We start from the raw sequence: 14,856 nt of genomic DNA, 5'->3' as shown, positions 1-14,856 counted from the left end.
CATGTAAAGAAGGGGGAGTCTGCCTGGGGCTGTCCACTGTCTTTGGAACACCTGGAGGGTCGGACCCTCGAGGGAAAAGCATGAGACCCCTGTGCTGTAGTGCGGCGCTGCAAGGTAAAGATCCGACCTGGGCATGGCACCGTACACTGGGACTGCCAGGTGAGATCACACCTGATGTCCATCTGGCCCAGTGGTCTGTCTGACGGTGCCCAGCACCAGGGGCCTTGCTGGAAAGGTGCAAGAGCTCCACAGTAGGCCAATGTGGGATAATCTGCCCCCAGGGAGCCTCCTTCCAGCCCTAATAGAAATTGGTGGAGCCCCAGAGCATGAGGGTTTCTATGTTATCCAAACAAGTGTCCAGTCTGTCTTCTAACCTTGGCTTCAACCACATCTTGTGGCAGTGAGTTCCACTGACTGCTTATGTGTTGTGTGAAGATCGGTTTTCTTTGATCGGTTTTGAATTGGCCATCTCCCAGTTTCATTGAGTGTCCTTGTGTTGGGAGCCAGGCACAACGGGTGTGCTCGGCCCATCTTCGCTGAACCGTTCACCTGGTGCACGTTGGGGCTGACTTCTGAAGTGTGGGACCCTGTGCAAGGCTGATAGGCCCTTTGCCCTCGACTGCTATGCCCGGGGACACCATGGAATCCCCTTCAGGAGCCTTCCTGCTGCGTTGGCAGCGCTCCTGCAGCGTGTTTCTGGGAGCTGCCTGGCTCACGCTCTCCTTTTAACCTGCCTTGATCAGCCCAGGAAGCTGGACTGGAAAGTATCATTGTTCTCTTAACGGCACTTGATAAGGCCCAGCTAATGCAACAAAAGCTTTCAGCGCCGGTTATTTGTGAGCTGCTCGTCAGCCGGAATATAATTAAGAGCAGCTATTTCTGACACTTCCTTTATCTGCCAATTCACAGCATTTGCTGTTACGAAACCTCCCCTCACCCAATGAAATATGCACTTCATTTCCTTCATAAAAATATTCCTCGCTAACATCCCGTGGGCGTCGGGAACCAAAACACAGCGTGCGGCAGGAGGAAGGCAGGAGCTGCAGGCATAACGGGAGGCTTCAGATCCGTGCTCCCGTGCCAGCCTGTGGAGGTGGCGATGGTGGTTCTGGGCCCTCTGCAAAATGAGCGTATGGCCGTTGCCTAATGAACGGGTATCCAAACACACCACTGCCCCCTGCTGCCAATCTTGGCCAAGGCCTGCCGGGCTTGGGGTGACCAGGTGTCCGGTTTTCGACTGGAACATCTGGTCGAAAAGGGATCCTGGCAGCTCCGGTCAGCACTGCCGACCGGGCCATTGACTGTCCAGTTGGTGGCGCTGTGTAGTGGGGCTGGCCCTCACCCCCCGCCCCCAACCCTCTGCCCCAGCCCTGATTCCCCTCCTGCCCTCCAAACCATTTCTGGCCCCACCCTGGAGCCCGCACCCCCAGCCAGAGCCCTCACAACCCCTGCACCCCAACCCCCTGCCTCAGCCCAGAGCCCCCTCCCACACTCTGAACTAATTTCTGGCCCAACCCTGGAGCCCACACCGCCAACCAAATCCCTCACCCCTGCCCCCACCCCAGCCTCCTGAGCCAGCCCGGTGAAAACGAGCGAGCGAGGGAGTGGGGGAATGGAGTCGGTGGGGGCGGGGCCTTGGAGAAGGGGCGGGGCATGGGCGAGGCCCCTGAGGAGGGTGGGGCAGAGGGTGGGGCAAGGAGTGTTCGGGTTTGTGCCAGTAGAAAGTTGGCAACCCTAGCTGGGCCCTTTGCACCTGCAAAGGATTTTCTTTCAACACCCCACGAAGCTCCTGCCAGTGACAAGCCCCAGGCAGGCAGTTCCCTGTGAGACGAGGCCGTTATTGCGCCGGGAGCAGGCAGAGGCCTTTGGGTTCCCCCGCCAGCGCATGGCTGTTCCCTAGAGCACCCGGCATAGTGCTTTGCACAGTCCAGCGTTAACAGGTCCAAAGGCGGGGTGGGGGTGGGGGTGGGGGGGCGCTCCGCCTGTCCTGGTTTGGGGACTGTGCTGCCGCGGGGGGAGCTATCTGCATAGCCTGGTCTTTCCAGCCCATGCTGCCGCTCTCTGTGGCTTTACAGATGCCCTAGAAGGCAAAGACACAGCGCTGCCAGGGACAGGACCCAGGAGTCCTGGCTCCCATTTCCCCTGCTCCCTCCTTTGTAGCCGATTTGCATGGGCAGAGCTGGGGAAGGTGAGGCAGGAGCTACTGCCAGCGAGTGGGGCTGCAGGCACGTAGGGTGACCAGATGTCCCAATGTTATAGGGACAGTCCCGATTTTTGGGTCTTTTTCTTATACAGGCTCCTATTACCCCCCCACCCCCGTCCTGATTTTTCACACTTGCTGTCTGGTCACCCTACAGGCACGGGCAGCACAGCTCAGCTCATGTGTCCGAGGGGGCGAGCACCGGCCGCACCCGGCTCCGAACGTGTATCTCTGTGAGGGGGTCAATTCTCACTGAGTCAATGGATGCCGGGGCAGGGGATGCTGGACTCGCTTCTCTGGCCTCCCTCGCCTGCTCCTCATCCCCTGCCTGGGCTCTCTGGTGGGACGTCTATTCCGGATGGGGTCCCCTCAGGTTTTGTTCCTCAGGGTGCTTGCAAATCTCTGAGCCCAGCATGCTTGGGAAATCCCCAGCTCCATAGGTATCAGAGGGGTAGCCGTGTTAGTCTGGTTCTGTAGAAGCAGCAAAGAATCCTGTGGCACCTTATAGACTAACAGACGTTTTGCAGCATGAGCTTTCGGGGGTGAATACCCACTTCTTCGGATGCAAGCAGCTCCATAGGGAGAGCCACACACACACGCACCAATGGGTCTGGTGATCTCAGAGCCCTAGTTCCAGCTCCCTGACTGGCCTGTCTGGCATTGCAGGAGCTGGGCTACGTAGCGGGGGGATGGGAGAGGACACGAGGCAGGCCCTGCACCTGGTGAGGGGTGATTTGAGGTGGCGGTTCTGGGGGCGTGTGCCCACACTGCTGGCCCCTTGCTGTGTGCCGGCTGGTAGATGTTCTGAGCTAACCGGAGATGGCTGAGCGCTGCTGAACCGTGGGATGGCGTAGTATCGACCTGCTCCTCGGAGCAACAGAATTACCAAAGCAGCTGAACAATGGTTAGCCTAGTCTTGATGCGCTATTGGTGATTGCTGATGACACCACAAAATGCAGCTTAAACAGCGATCAGCCCCGCCCCCCTGCAGCGGCTGGGGCATAAAGAAGGCCCAGAGACCTTTCTCCTGGTGCTAGCTACAGCAGTGCGGGAGGAGAGGACTCTGCAGTGGGGCAGGTGTGTCCCTACGCTTGGTTTTCTCCACTCAAATCCAGGCCAGCAAGCCAGGCTGGTTCCTGCTGGCCCGTCAGAGACCTTCACGGCATTGATTGGTGCGCGCACAGACTCACTAGCACAGATGGTCCGGGGGGGCGGCGGCGAGAGCGTAATGCTCATCCGAGGAGTGGGGGAGCCAGTGGGGTGTGGCTGGAGCAGGAAGTCAGGACTCAGGGGTTCTATTTCCCACTCTGCCAGGGCTGTGCTGGAGCCAGTTTTTCCCAAGTGCCCGGTGCCTTTGGCAGGGGTTCGGGGCAGCAGGCCACGCTGTGCATTGCAGGGGTGAGCAGCTTGGCCCGGGTAGGGCACATCACTATGGAAGTGTCCATGAGCTCCCTCCGACAGGTAAAAGCTGCCAGGGGCTCAGCACCGAGGAGCGTTCTGATCCCCCGCGCTCTTCTCTGCTGAGCACACGCCGAGGGGAGATAGCAGATGGAAACGCAGCTGCTGGAGCGAGCTCGGACCGGTTCCTGCCTTTATAACAACCCAGCATTAATGGGTAGAGAGACCAGGTGACGGCGGAATGCTTCATTTAAAGAACTTGTTGAAGTGGAACCCAGTGGCCAGCACGTGCTCCGCGTCCCCCTCCGCCCCGGATCCATAGAGGGTGTGACCCTGCTTCTGCCCTTAGCTACAGCGCCTGCCGTAGGGACGTGTGCCGTTAGCTCTGGAGGGCCGCAGCTCAGTCCCCGGTGGCGGCGGTCATATGGGATCCTCTCTGATCCTATGTTTCTGGGGCGAAGTCTGTCCTCGCCGGGCTGCAGGAGCTGTCCAAACACCGATGGCGACTGGGGCTGAAGTCCGCACCCCTGTCAGAGCAGGGGGCCACTGGCATCTCAGTAATGTGGCCCTGTTGCAGGGACAGTTCCCTGAGTCCGTAACAAGCCAGAGTGGAACTTTCCTCTCTCTCCGTCACTCACTCCTGCTCTCCGTGACTCGCTGGGGCAGCAGGACTGCCGTGAATGGAGTCTGGCACCCAAGAGCGCAATCAAGTGAACAGTGCTGGTGACGGAGTTTGGGGACCCACTTTGAGATCCCACCAAGGGCCCTGATTTTCAGAAAATGCTGAATCGGGCCCTCCGAGGTGTGTCGGGTGGGGAGCCCCCAAACAGGAGACATTCTAGTCGGCCTTGGAAACCTTGGCCCCTTCCCTCCCCCTCGCTCTCCCCCATCTCACTCATATCACCGGAACTAACGAGAACTGAAATGGCCTCCAAGCATCTGTTAGTTTCACCCGTGACTCTCCTGCACTGGCCCAATGCTGCAGGGTGTCATGGAGTCCCCGGGCGATGCTCTGGAACTGCTCCCCACAAAGCCAGGCAGGACTCTGGGGAGCCTCCTCTCCCTCGGAGCAGCCTGTCTGCAGGGCAAGAAGCTCACACGGCTTCACCTCCTGGGTCTCTCCTTGGAGCATTCAGCATCCTCTGCCCCTCCGTGCGCTTCCCACAGCGAGTCTGCCCCAGCAGGGCCCTGGGGAAGCCAGAGGGTCCTGCACCCCCACTTCACAGTCAGACGTGACTCTCAGCCAGCCAGTAACACAGAGGTTTATTAGATGACAGGAACACGGGCTAACACAGAGCTTGTAGGTACCGCGAACAGGACTCCTCAGCTGGGTCCATTTTGGGGGGCAGAGAGCCAGACCCTCACGTCTGCACTTCACTCCCTGTCCCCAGCCAGCCCCAAACTGAAACTCTCCAGCCCCTCCTCCTCTGGGCTTTGTCCCTTTCCCAGGCCAGGAGGTCACCTGATTCCTTTGTTCTCCAACACCTTTAGCTACCTCCTTGCACGGGGGAAGGGCCCCGGCCATCAGCTGCCAGGAGACAGAGTGTCGGCCATTTATGTGCACCGGCCCTTTGCTCTGCACCAATCACACCCCCTTATCCCACCACCTAGAGACTTAAGAAATGCATAGGGGAAACTGAGGCACCCCTACAGTATTCAGAGGAAACATTAAGAACAGTCCCACTTCGTCACACGTGGTAGGTCCCAAATGTTGGAATGGGCACCAGCTGTCCAGGAGTCCAGTCCTAGGAAGAGGTGAGGTTTGATGACGCCTGCTGTTAAGTCCCTTAGGGGATCATCCTGGGACTAACTGGGATTGTTCCTTTAAGAGTCTCCCTCTTATAAACAGCCTTTAGCAAGGTAACTAGATGGTTTAGTTGAGTGGGGGACAGGGGGAGGAAGGGAATTGCTTTTCCCCAGATGAATGTTGATTTAGCTGAAGTTGAAACCATCTGCTCTGCTCAGAAGCTGGTTCCCTGACAATGAGCCCGCCCCCCCCCCCCCCCCCCCCCCCCCCCCCCCCCCCCCCCCCCCCCCCCCCCCCCCCCCCCCCCCCCCCCCCCCCCCCCCCCCCCCCCCCCCCCGTGCAATGGACTGGCATCGGAACGTGCACGGGAAGCAAAATGCAAAGGTGGGTGCAGAGTACGAGGGCTCCAGGCAGCACTGCAGTGACGGGGCCGGGGCTGCGGGTCAGCTCGGAGGCTGTCTCGTCGCTTTCAGCCCCATCTGCAGTACTTTCACAGACTCTCCCAGGCGTGGGATCAATAGCTGCTTCATCAGGATGAGCTTGGTGGATCAGTGGAGAGGGGCAGAAAATCCTCTGGAGACCCAGGGACTGGGATCGATCTCTGCTGGCTCTCACCTTCCCTGCAAATGAAAAACCCTTGATTAGTGGATTTTTCTCATAGACATTAATGGGCATTTCATGGCCCAACAGCTGATCTATGAGAAGCACCCATCCTCAGCACTTCTTACACAAAGGCCCATCTTTCGCTCCGCCTTCGGGGCACCAGTCCTCACTGGGACTCAGTCGCTGGGCACTTGGGAAGAGCCGACGTGTGATGGCTGGTGCGGGTGGCGTGAGTGGCACGGTGGAGAGGAGCCCTGGGTGAGGTGGCACCAGTGCTGGCTCCTGATCTGAAGCAGCTGCAAATGACCAGTGTTCACTGGTAGATGTGCAGTGCCTGTCGCGGGGCGAGTGATTGGCCATGGTGACGTGGCTTGGTTCCAGGCGGGGGGCAGCATGATGCTCTGTGTGGCCTGCGCCCTGGAGGAGAGGGTCATTGCTCAGAACAAGGGGGAGTCTGACGTACAGAGGGCAGAATGAGAACAACTGTGTACGAGGCTCCTCCCCGCAGCAACCAATCCTAGTGCGCCGGCCGCGGCACCCGGCAGGGGCAGACATTGAACAGATGCTGAATTCCTCCTCAGGGCGCTCTGACGGCAGGTGCTTGGTTCCCATGTGAGAGCAGCTCTCAGTAACTGCAGCCATTGGGGCGGGATCGTTAGGGTCTGATTGTCAGAGGTGCTGAGCAGCTTTCTGACTGGGGAAGCAGGTCCTCAGCCCTCCTGAAAGTCAGGCCCTGGCTGTTTTTATTCAAGCCTTGATGGTTTGCTCAGTTCTGTACAAGACAGAGGGTGAGACGGTCCCTGCTTCAAGGAGCTTACAACCAAAGTGCCGGAGCTGCCTTGGCAGCAGCAAAGCGTGGTGACCCCAGCTGGTGCTGCTGTGCCCACGCTTCTGTATGGTGGGGGTCAGCCCTATGCTGCACCTTCCCGTCCAGGCTTGTGTGTTGTGTTGAGTAGGAGCTCCCCCATCACACACAGAGCATGGCAGCATGCAAAGGAATTGTTCCCCCATCCAAAGCGGTTGGCACGTGCCCTCCTCCCCCCACCCTGCACGCAGCCATTACAGGTGTGCCCAGTGCAGCTGGCCCGAGCTGCTCCCTTTGGCTCCTTCCCTTGGTCATGAGATCTGTGTGTAGAGAGCGCTTAGCGCAGCTGCAGAGGCGCCGGAAGGCTTAAAGCATGTAGTGATTTCACGTCTGGCCCTTGTTCTGGTCTGGCTTGGAACCCCCAGTCGGTGGTTTACTCTGGCTTGCTGGGGCCTTCAGCTGGATCAGAGATTCTGGGTAGAAGGGAATCGGACAGCTAGGAGACTTCTCCCTTACTCAAGTACTGGCCATCTGGCGCTCCCCTGGGCTGTTAGGGGAGCTGAGTTGTTTTACTTTCCATCTGGTGCTTCAGTTGCACAAAAGAAATTTGTAAGTTTAATCTTTTACCCAGGCAATTTCATGCACCTACATCTCTTGCTTCATGTGCCCTCTCGCAGACAGTGGCCCTGCTGATCCCAGCACCTTCAGAAATGGTGCCCAGGGACTGGGTGGTTCTGCTTGGCCAGAGCTTCAGACACAAAACTCTCACTCGGCTTGTCTGTGTTTAGTTTCCGTTCTCAATCTAATCCCAGCTGGCTGGAGTGAGGAGCGCCCGCTGCGGGCTGCGAATCCACCTGAGCGCGACATAACGTCCTGGGCTGACAGACGTCAGAGCTCATCTTGTAGGGAAGTTGCTGGGAGTCACTCGTGGTGGCTGGATCCCCGTTTGGGAGGGTAGCAAAGGAAGCCAGAGCTGAGAGCTGTGCCTTGGAGGAGATGCCAGGGTTGTCCATTACCCTCCCGCCCAGGGGACACATTCTAGCCTTAGTGGAGTCCAGGGCCGTGCAGCTGTGTGAAGAACCTCTCTAGGTGACAGCTGGGCAGAGCAGCCATTAGAAGAGCACGTTCCGGCCCCTGCAGTGAGACGTTCTGGTTCAAATCCCCGATCCCGGGAGCCACGCGTAGGTGTGAATGTGAGCGAAGGCGTTTTTGACAGTAGTAATTGGGATTGGATCTCTCGGTAAGTGTTTATGCCCACCAGACTCTGTTTATAGTTGCTGTCTCTAGCAGACGTCTGTGTCTCTCTTGCACATGTACACTAATCTCGGAGTGGGGCGGGGATGAGCATTACACCGAGCGGGATGGGACTTTTTCCTTCCTTTCCCTGGAGCTGTTAATTTCTCTCGCCTCCTATTGATCCCTATCGGGCCTTTGGGTCTATGGTTTGGGAAAGATGCTCCAGTGAAGTCTAACAAGACATTGTACTCTGTGTCCTGCGCACATGTACAAGGGGCTGTCCTGGTGCTGTGTGTGAGTGGCTATCCCGGCTTGGGGAGGGCGGGGGTTGGTAGATGCATGTGCACAATATACTGGAACAGCCCAGGTGGGGTCAGACGTAATTTCTGGGTTGCTAATTGCAGGGCAGTTTGTAGTGTCCGGTGCCTGGTGCTGGCCAGGGTGTGCGTGGCGTGTTCCGCCTCCATTCTGGACGTAAGCGCTAGTAAAAGGTCCCTTCCCTGTTCTACGGCAGTGTCGCGTCATCGGGGTCGGCCACGAGGGGGCGCCACGGAGCAGTGGGAGGTGTGCGCTGTGGCCCCTGTCCCTGGGAGTGCTCGGAGGCTCTCGGGGTTCCCCTCGCTGGCCGGGAGTGGGTCTCAAGGCAGCTGTTGGGCGGTTTGGGGCAGGAAGAGAAGATTGCAATGTCCAGCTGGAATGGAGGGCATCCGAATGAGCCTTTGGCCAGGACTTGTAGAGACGAGGGTGTCAGCATCTCGGGGGTCTCGTCTGTCCCAGCTCCAGGCTGGGCATGGAGTGGCGTGGGGAGAGCTGGTCCCGCCCCTCTCTTTGGGAATGAAGACTGGAAAGCAGCTCGAGCTGGTTCTTCCCTCGTAGGATGCCTGGGGTTGGCACGGCTCCCGTGGGGCCCTCGGTTACCTGGCGCTGGGCCAGGATGCGGCGATTTCCCTCCTTCTCTTTCAGAATGGCCTCTGGGATCTCCAGGGAGTGACGCCGGTGGCCAGGGCCCTCCAGCAGGCCGTATGTGGCCATGGGAATCTGGGGCCGGCAGCGTCTGGTGGCAGGTTCAGCAATAACTGACAGAACAGGCGGGTTCGTTGGCTTTGCCCTGCCCCCAGGGAACTCTCAGTATGGCCCCACGGCAGCCTGCCCTAGTCCTCACAGGCTCCTGACCCTGGGCACTGGGAAAGGAAGCTCCATTTTGCATGGGCAAGGCACCCTGTGCCCTAGGAACTGCCTGTCTCAGTTACCAGTAAAACCGGGTTGGGCTCTGGCTTCTGAGAGGAGGTGACACCAGGCCTGATCCCCAGTCACGCACAGGCTGGTGCTGAAGTAACCGATCTCGCCCTTGCTGGGTTCTCAGCGCAGGGCCTGGCATGCAGGGTCATCGTGGAGGGAACTTTTTGCTGCCTGGCTAAGGCAGAAGTACAGACTTCCTCACTCCTCTGCTGTCAGGGGACATTTCTAAGGATCAGGTAACCTCCTCCTCCAGACGGTTTTGGTGGGGGAATTAAATAAATAAATACACATTCTTTAGCTTAGCAAGCGGCTCTGAGCCGGCCGGCGCGGATGTTGTGGAGTCAGCAGCACTTTAGCTGCGGTTAATGCTAAAGTAGGACAGATGCAGGATGAAACGGGGAGAAAAAAACCCCAGACTCTTAACAAGCTGTTCTGTGGTCAGCTGGCCCTAGCATGGCCTTTGCGGCCACACTCTTGGGAAGAGCCCAGGGGCAGCTGCTGGACACGGGGATGCCCGGGCTTCTGGGGCGAAGAGATGGTCTCTGGGTGAACAAAAGGCTGTACCGAAAATTAAAGGGGTGAAGCATCTGCACAGCGGATATGCCCTGATCCAGGGGTGCTGGAACAATGTGTAGCTGGGGGTGCTGAGAGCTATTGAACCAAACTGTAAACCCTGGATATGCTGGAAACCACTTCAAGCCAGGGGGTGCGCCAGCCCCCCTCGCTCCAGCACCCCGGCCCTGGTCACGCAGCCCAGTGTGGCTCCGGCTGGCCGGGAGCCAAGGTGGCTTGGTTCATGTTCTTGTGCTCTCTTAACCTGCACCTTTGCTAATGGGGTGTTTTCCCTGCTGCGCCGGGGGGGCTGAGCCGTGGGGCTGCCCCTCTGGGCGTTCCAGTCCCACTGCCTGTTGCCAGTGGCCCAGCGCTGCTCCCGGCCCAGGGCTATGAAAGGAGTTCAGGCTTCAGTCCTTCTAGCAGGCCGGTGTCCGCACGGCACAAGCCACCAGCCCAGCCTCACGCTCTCCAGGGAGACCAAGGACTGCCTTCCGCAGCAGGAGAGAGCAGCACAAGGATCTGACCGGCAGCTCCTCTGCAGCCAGAGCGCCCCAAGCCAGGAGAACTGCCCATGGTTGGGGGAGCTGATGCAGGTACCTTCGTTAGCTGGCAATTGCGCAGCACGGCGGCTCCTCCAAGGGAGCTCTGGCTGAGGGAGGCCTGTGACCCCGAAGATGGGAGGAATCAGCCCCAGGTGAAGCTGCAGCAGAGGCCTGTGGATTTCAAAGCAGCAGCCTTGGACTCCAGGAGCTCTCCCTTGCTGTACGAGGGCGTTGTTGCTTCTTTCCAGGCTCTCGGGCACCAGTGGGCCAGACTTTGTTCCGGCTGGACTCTCCCATGCAGCGAGGCTGGGGACATGTGTGCGGCAGGTCTGGACAACCAGCCCTGAGCTCTGGGGCTCTCTGCACGGATCAGCGCCGCCCCGAGCAGGCGGCCTGCAGGTGCGAGGCACTCTGGCACACGCTGCGCTGTGTGTAAGTAACCTGCCCTCCATGCTGCTGAGACAGTAAATCGCTTCGACTTCCTGCCCCCAACCCTCCCCAGCTGCTGCAGTCGGCTAGGGACACAGCAGCTCCCTGGCGGGATTGGTTTCCCAGCAGGCGGAGCCTGGCAGTTGCAGTGGCTTCTGTGAACGACAGCAGGGCCCGGGGGGAGCATCAGGCACCTCTGCGGGGGCAGGGAAAGCAGGGCTGTATGGCTGGGCGAGGGTGGTGGGATTGGGGACTTCCCGGGGTGGGGGGAGGTGTCTGATGGAGGAGGAGAAGCCTGCAATCCATAAAGAGGTCAGGCCTTGGCTGGGCACGGCGGGAGGGCCTGGTGTTGGTGAGATGGCCCTGGGAGCACTCTTTGGACCGGGTGTTTCCATGGTGACATGTTCCCTGAGCAGGCCGGAAAAGCACCAGATCTTTGCCAGCTGGGGACACTGACCAGATCAGGGATGTCCGAACTCTCCCACGCCAGGTCTCACTGTCTGGGGCCTGCCATGGCTGTGGGTTGGAGCTGGGTCTCGGCACAAACCAGCCCCAATGTGGGGACATGCGGAATACTCGTCAGCTTGTACCTAGGCCAGAAGCCAAAGCCCCACTCCTTTGCCCCCCAAAACTGCCCTTCCCCTGGCTCTGGAGCATGCGAACTCGAGCACAGCGCGGCCTTGCTGACGCCAAGGGGATGGCGCATGGGAGAGGTACAGTGCTGGGCAGACGTCTCTAATGCAGATGGGCTGGGGAGCAGCGATAGCGCTGGCTGCAGGCTGGGGGGGCTCTGCCTTTGGATACCAGGGAAGCGAGCAAGAAAACAGAACCCCAGAATAAAGAGCTACGTTGCTATGTGGAGGGAAGCTAGTTTGGCTAGCAGCCTTCCTGGCTCTGGTAGATACAGATGTGCACGCCTGTGTCTGGATCCCTGCTGTTGTCATAGCGAAGCTCCCGGCATCGTCTGAGCCATGGGAAGGATCCCCCACCACTCGCGTTTGGGCTAGCCGTAACCCCGCCAACGCTAGCGGCCGCCTGCCATCCCCTGGGGAACAGCCGTGGGGGCTGGTTGTGACGACTCCTGACTGTTCTGAGCGGTGGCATATGCTGCGTTGTCACCATGTGGGCGCAGCGGAGCGGCTCAGAGTGATCTCCTTCACATGTCTTTAATTAACGGCAGGCAGAAGAAGCAGGGTACACAGAGTCTCTGGGTAATTAGCCAGAGCAGCAGCAAGACGCTGCTAGTTAGCGCCCGGCTCCGCTTCCAGCACAGTTAGCTGTGCTGCCCTCGCCGTGCTGTTAATTTCCTTTGCAATTAGTCCAGTGCCTAGCTCCCCTCGTCTGACTGTCTCCTCATTAATCGGAGGGAATTTTGCTCTTGTTTCAGTCCCGTTAACGAGCTCTTGTTTTGTCGGGAAGCGTGTGCATGTGGGGGAGCGACACCCCATGTCCAGTCTCTTGTGGCTGGGACGCAGGCGGAGAGGCTGGGTAGCTTGGGTAGTACGCTGACTGCATCTCCTTCGGGTGCTCTCTGAGAAGCAGTGAGAGCCACCAGCTCGCCTTGTATTGCAAGGTCTGCAGGCGCTCGTCAGGCCCATGCGTACGTCTGGCTTAGTCCTCAGAGCCTGGCCTCCACCAGTCGTTGGCAACCTCCCTGGCTCCAGACACGCTTGGACCTTCCAAAGTCCCACCCGAGGGCGGGGGCCCAGCTTTGGGGAGCAGCGACCCCCGTTCTTAGCCGCTGCTGCGGTACGGGGTGGGAATGGGGGCAGCGCTGGGACTGCCTGGCTGGCGTCCGTGCTGTCGCACGCTGGGATCACAATAGCATGGGAGCTGGCTGCTGCTGCATCATTCCCTCCCACGTTCCTGTGCGAAATCTGACCACGTGATAGGCTGTAAGTCCCCTCCTCCAGCCCCCAGCTTCACCGCAGAGTTACCCTGGCCTTCCCCCCAGGCGTTCTCCTAGCCCCGCTCCCACGCACAGACACAACCCACCCGCCGGCTGCCATTGTCACTGAGGTTGGTAACGTGCTCCCTTTGCTAGACCCTCCAGTGTCGATAATCCTCCATCACCTTCCTTCCCACAATCCCCTCTGCCCCGGACAAGCTCTCCCACCACCCCCAGAGTAGCTGAGCTTCCTGCAGCGGATGTGGCCGCGGCAGGGCTAGCAACACTGTGGGGGCGGGGGAAGGTGCGCGGTGAGTCAGGTAAGTCATGGCAGCCCGCCCCAGTGCTAGGCTCACCTGTGTGTCAACCACCCGAGGGAACGGCCTGTGTGGCTTGGCCCCATAGGGACTCCGTGGAGCCCAGACAAATCCCCCGTGGCTGGAGAGAGAGGCTGGGTAAGGTCACCCGTTGGGAGAGTGGTGGCATGCTGGGATCTTGCAGTGCATCCCTCGCTGGTGGTGGTTGGCAGACCCCTGCACTGCTCCTCGCCCCTGTCCCCAGGACGGCTCTGAGGGTGGGTCTGTGTCGTCCTCCTGGCTCAGAGGTTGGGGAGCCCGTACGCCGGAGCAGGGGAATTCGCTGGCGGCAGGGTGCTGGCGCGCACCTCTGCAGCCTTTTCCTCAAAGCTAGGTGCCTCTGATGGCTGGTTCAGTGTCAGTGTTTCTGACTGCCTGGCATGCAGGTGGTGTTCTGCTGGTGTGAAGGGGAGGAGACTTGCATGGTAAAGAGTGTCAGCTGCTGCTGGGTGCGAAGGATGGGCTGGGAAAACGGGGTCTGGCTGGAGACGGGGGCCAGGGATGTGTTGGAGAATCAGCTGCTGGGGTCCGGGAGGAGCCCCCCCCCGACTGCAGGTGCTGCGCTGGACTAGCTGGGTGGGTTCTGTTCGGGCAGCGAGGGAAGAGTCGCTCTAGGTAGAGGCCTCATTGGGTTATTAGACGCAGGCAGGCGAGGTTACTGCACTGGTCCCTGTGCAGCTGCGTGCTGCTGTTTGTCTCCGTGGCATGCAGGGCACTGCCCCTGCAGACCCAGTCCCTGCCCCTAGCTGTGGTGGGACTCGGCTTGTGTCTCTCTGCTGTCTGTGAGCTGGTGGTGCCCGAGGCTGCCAGCCTGGCTGGCCGGTCCAGAGAAGGCGTCCTGCCTTCCAAGTATTGATGAACCGACCCGCAGCCCATCGCTGTGGTGCTCAGACTTCCCGGCCCAGCCCCTCCTTCTGGGCGAGTGAAGGAGACCCTGGGGCTTGCCAAGGGAGCAGCATTTTCCTTGTTGCTGTCACCCCTCCCCCCATTCCTTCTCCCTCCACCCCCCACACCTCAGTGCGGCTTTAAAGTGCGGGAGGCTCTTGGCTCTATGCAAATCTCCAGCTCCAGCCAGGGCACAGGGAGGGTGGCATCTTCGGCCAAAATCAGCGCAGCCGTTCCGCTCGCTCCTCTGATCTTCGTGCAGCGAGCGTCAAGGGAGACCTCGCTGCCCCTGGCGGAGCGGGCACCCCAGGCTGCCAGCGCTGTGCAGGGCTCAGCCTCGGCGTGCTGCCCCAGCACTTGGTCCAGCCATGCTGGGGTGGGCGATAAGTACCGGGGGGAGGGATACGGAGAGTCCTAAATCCAGCCGCAGGCGTCTCCAGAATGCATGAGCCAGTTCTTGGAAACCCTGCGACAGACCATTGGCTCTGGGATTTCAGTGGAATCAGGTCACTAGAGTCTCTGCCAGAATCCAGCTGCGCTGCTGTCTCTGGCGGGCAGACCTGTCCTGCCGGCACGCTGTGTTAACCCTTCTGCCGCCAGGCTGGCCCGGGCGCTAGGAGCTCCGCCGGGAGAGGAGAGGAGATCTGAGAGCTGGGGAAGGATGAGTAGATGGGGGGGAGTCAGGATGGTGTGAGGATGAACCTGGAGATGATGGGGAGGTGCGGAGCATCTAACAACACTGCTCTCAGGGTGCCGGGAGCACCTAGGGACACCCTGGGCACTGGCAACAGGTCACCTCTAGGCTCGGGCCCCGATCCTGCAGCCTGCTCTGTCGGGGCTCTTACAGCTCCATGCCAGCCCAGGGGCTCCCCCTTCCACCTCATCTGGTCAGCTCCGCCTTGCTGTAGGGAGCAGTGGGCGTGAGTCTGTGTGTGGGCCGGGGGCCGGGGCCTGGGCTCTATTGTCCATCCAG

General features: G+C 59.8%; 1 protein-coding gene across 4 annotated transcripts in view; it reads left to right on the top strand.

Moving 5' to 3' along the window:
* The window catches only part of CASKIN1 (CASK interacting protein 1), a 154,588-nt gene that overhangs the window by 54,527 nt on the left and 85,205 nt on the right, over positions 1 to 14,856 (top strand). The window contains exon 1 of one of the 4 annotated variants that reach the window (XM_044979426.1): positions 7,595 to 7,993. The exons of the other annotated variants lie outside the window; for them this stretch is intronic. The gene's annotated coding sequence lies outside the window, so the exon portion shown is untranslated. Of the gene's footprint in view, positions 1 to 7,594; positions 7,994 to 14,856 lie in introns of those variants that run through there. 4 annotated transcript variants of the gene reach the window in all.

This window comes from Mauremys mutica, chromosome 11 (genome assembly GCF_020497125.1).
Source record: "Mauremys mutica isolate MM-2020 ecotype Southern chromosome 11, ASM2049712v1, whole genome shotgun sequence".
NCBI classification, from domain to species: Eukaryota; Metazoa; Chordata; order Testudines; family Geoemydidae; genus Mauremys; species Mauremys mutica.
This window is presented reverse-complemented; position numbering and strand designations above follow the sequence as displayed.